Genomic DNA, 4,567 nt, shown 5'->3' with positions numbered 1-4,567 from the left:
AACTGCTCTGAAATAGAGGATGATTAATAACAACTGCACATGTCAATGCAACAATCACCAGTGCATTCAAAGCCACATCCTCACCAACATGAATTACCATTTTGCAGTGTTCTGTTGTGATTAAAAGTTCTCACCAGGGTTAATTCGCCTCTCTCAAACAAGACAAGCAGTGTGATATTGGCCAGCTGTGATCTAACTGCATCTAAGGCTGCTGGAGAGGGTTCTACAAGCTGCTCCTAAAAAAAAAGAAAAGTACAGTAACGTTTCAGCAGATGGCAATTTTTATTAAAAAGCATGTATATAAATGAAATCCAATTTTCTGATTAGCATCTAGTTAAATGCATATATCACTGTCTTCAGTGTCATATGATCCTTCAGAAATCGTTCTAATTTGCTGCTCAAGAAACATTTCTTATTATTTGCAATGTTGAAAACAGCTGAAGCATCCTGTTCAGTTGTTGAAAACTGCTTTATATTTTTTTGTGGAAACCATGCATGATACTTTTTTTCAGGATTCTTTGATGAGCAGAAATGTTTAAAAGAAAAGCAGTATTTGAAAGCTGTATTTCATTATTTTCAAGTATTAATTAATCTTACTTGCTCCAAACCTTTGAATGGTAGCGTATCACGGTTTCCACAAACATATTAAACCGCACAACTGTTTTCAACATTGATAATAATTAAGAAATATTTCTTGAGCATCAAATCAGGATATTAAAATGTTTTCTGAAGGATCATGTGACACTAAAGACAGGAGTAATGGCTTCTCAAAATTCAGCTTTGCCATCACAGGAATAAATTACATTCAAATGGAAAATTTTCCATTGTAAAATGTTTCACAATAATATTGTTTTTGCTGTATTTTTTTTTTGATTAATTAAATGCAACCTTGAAGAGAGATCACTCAAATTATCAAGATCTTGATCATTTCAATTTTTTTACTGCCAGTGTGTCGTGTCGTTACATACATATACATATACATACATACACACATACATACATACATACAGTATAATAAATACTTACCAAATGGCCCACAGTGATTGAGCAGGGGGAAGCGGATTTCAAAATAATGCAACTGTCATTTTGCTATATCACTGGGAGCTGGCCATCTAGATATCCTGACAGGTTTTACAACCAAGCAGGGGAAAAACTGTCAGGTTTTACAACGGAGCCTGGAGTAAACGTCACTTCAAGAAAACATGACAAAATCTGGCTTTTCTTTCAAAATCCATTTTAAAGATGGTTAAAAACTGACTTAAGAATCCCATCTGTTTGCGTATTCCCACAGCTCCTCCTCACAGCAGTGTGGCCATTCAGAAAAAGATTATTTGCTTAGAGAAACTGATTACAATTCATTCCGAGCCCTACATGAGTGAAAATGGTGTTTACATTGTGAAGAAGCAGCAGGCTTGTGTGGAAGTTAAAAACTGCAGACCTCTTCAGTGGACCCAAAAAACATTTGAGACACGTACCCTCATGAAACGTTTGGTTCAGTGTTTGAATTGTGTCAAAGCTCTTGGGGGGTCCCCCTAACCAACCCCCCTCACAAAAAAATAAAAATAAATTAAATAAAATAAATCTTTGTTGTTTTTGTCTTGTCCTTGTTATCTTTGAGAAAACCTAATTCTAAGATAAAAAAAATATGACCCTGGACCACAAAACCAGTCTTAAGTGTCAATTTTTCAAAATTGAGAATTATACATCATCTGAAAGCTGAATAAATCAGCTTTCCATTGATGGTTAGGATAGGACAATATTCGGTCGAGATACAACTATTTGAAAATCTGGAATCTGAGGGAGCAAAAAAATCTAGATATTGAGAAAATCACCTTTAAAGTTGTCCAAATGAAGTTCTTAGCAATGCATATTACTAACCAAAAATTAAGTTTTAATATATTTACAGTAGGAAATGTACAAAATATATTCATGGAACATGATCTTTACTTATCCTAATGATTTTTGGCATAAAAGAAAAATCAATAATTTTGACCCATACAATGTTTTTTTGGCTATTGCTAAAAATATACCCCAGCGACTTAAGACTTAAGGTTTTGTGGTCCAGGGTCACAAATTATTTTACAATGATCAGTGAATTAGGTGTGCCAAACAATCACTAAGCAAAGAAGAATTAAATATCTAGCCTAGGGGTGCGCGATGTTGACAAAATTATATATATTTTCTGGGATTTTATCGATAACGATTGATAATCAGACAATATTTTGTGTGTTAAGATTTTAGTGTGTTAGTGCGATTTTAGTGTGGCAGTCCTGCAATTTTTTTGCAGTACTGCCATGGACAACTGACTCTGTGTGGTGGTCAGTTCACAGCAGTGACATTAATCTTTTCCAACAAGTTTAAAATGATTTTTACCCTTTATGGGCATTTTTACCTTTGTAGAGCCTTTTTTTCTAGAAGTGTGTCAAATTCTTGCATTTAATCAATAAAGTCAATTACAATAAGAAGACATTTGGGGCTGTTACCAAACAAATAAAATAATCAACAAAATTCATGCAATGCAGAGGAAACACAGAAGCTGCATCTGAAGTGGCATTTATATGCATACACGGTTTAATGCAAGGCATGAATGCTTTAACCTGCAGTTACAAATGCATAAATAATGTTTTGATATTTTAATCTTAAAACGTTGAATACTGATATTCGAAATGATTTTTAAAAATATATAAAAAAGGTACTTTAAAATGTGAAATTAAAACCGCCAGTAGACGGCAGCAAGTGACTGTTAATAAGTGAGTCATTGCGCTTGAACCGAATCATTTAAACGATTGATTCATTCAGGAACGAAACTCTAGGCGTGTTTCCATTACAGATTTGAGCAAAACTTTGGTGATATTTTATAAATGTCAATAAAAAAGCATTGCGAAATGATGGCATTTCCATTAACCAATGTTATGCGACTGAAACGTAACCTTTTGCCTCTCGCGATAAGTCATGGCAACGGATTTTGGTGGGATTTTAACAGATTTTGGCTATATTTATTCAAAGGAGGCGTAAGCGTGTATTTTTACAGAAGCAGCACAGAGAGCCGCTTCAGAAACGTGCGTGGCGCGGCTGGAATAAACGCAAGCATTGACTAGAGTGGACGTAATCAGCTTCACTGGCCGTATCAGAGCCACACTGCACCACAGACGTGTGCAGTGTAAATTGTCTAAGCATTAACGGTAGGAAAGCCCCTTATCCTGGAGACCGGCCACGTATGAAGTGTTTCTTGGAGGTTATAGAACACTGAAGAATGATCATATGACTTTTTACATACGCCATGTGACCTGTAAATGCGGAAAAAACTTTTCCATTGCAGTTTTGCGAATTATTCCTTTTTTCGCATTGCCTGAAAAACCACCTCATGCGAGCGTAAAAACTTTTTTGCGATATATGGGCGTTTTTGCGAAATTGACGCGTTTCCATTAGGCGTATTTTCAATTCGCAATTTCAATTTGCGCAATTTGAAGGGTAATAGAAACGCGCCTACTGTCATGTTTTTCAGAGACGCAAAACAGTGCTGTGGATTTGTTTGGAACCATTTTTGATGGCAAAATAGAGCAAAAAAATAGGCAATATGGGGTCTTAAACGTAAGTCTCTAAATATTAACTTCTTGTTTATTGAACTGTTGTATAAAATCAATATCACATTTGTGATTTTTGCGGGGGGAAAAATGGCACTCTTCATGTGATGTTGATCAACTATATGAAATGATATAAATATATAAATTTTCTGCTCCCATATCATGAATTTTGGGAGCATTCTAAATGCATTTTATTATACTAAATCATGCAGGGAAAGAACACACTCTAAATGAGCATTCAGTCATGCTAGTGTTTAAGCACTCATAACTCCTCTTATAATCAATTAAGCTTGTCCATACACAGTATGATAAATGAATCTCTAACTTACATCATACGTACATCGGCACTTTGTTGCATTGCATATTATGATGAGGGAATTCGCGAGTTTCAGTCTGAACAAAACTCTGGGGTTTCAGCGATGACTAGTTTGAACGCCTCTGATTGGCGAATGCATTCTTAAGCTCAACAGAATCGTGTGTGATTGGTTATACTGAGCAATGCTGTAAAAACGTGTAAAAATAAAATGATGTAACATAAGCAGGTCTAAATTGAATACAGCAATCGAAACTTCATTTTAAGTATTAAAGTTTTATTGAAAAACCAGGGGACCCCCTGTCCCCTGGGGACCCAAAGTATATTTTTTGGGTGTTATGGGGGGGGGTCCCTTAATCCTTATGGGAGGTCCAGGACAAACTTTTGGCAGGTATAATAATAACAATTCTATATACTTTACTATAATATATTATAGTACTTCATTATAATATATTATATTATATTTTTATCATGATTATTAAATGCTGCTTTTTATTTTTTACAGAACAATAACAATAGTATGTATTATTAAAATATAGGATATATCTTTTAATGTGCTAAATATATATTTTTAATAATAAGTGCTGGGGGTGTGGCTTGTGGGCGTGGTCAGATTTTCCTTCTTTTTTGTCTCTAGCTGATCACATGCCTGAAACATGCTATTTCTTTC

This window comes from Sinocyclocheilus anshuiensis, unplaced genomic scaffold (genome assembly GCF_001515605.1).
Source record: "Sinocyclocheilus anshuiensis isolate Anshui unplaced genomic scaffold, SAMN03320099.WGS_v1.1 scaffold1339, whole genome shotgun sequence".
In the NCBI taxonomy this organism is placed as follows: domain Eukaryota; kingdom Metazoa; phylum Chordata; class Actinopteri; order Cypriniformes; family Cyprinidae; genus Sinocyclocheilus; species Sinocyclocheilus anshuiensis.
This window is presented reverse-complemented; position numbering follows the sequence as displayed.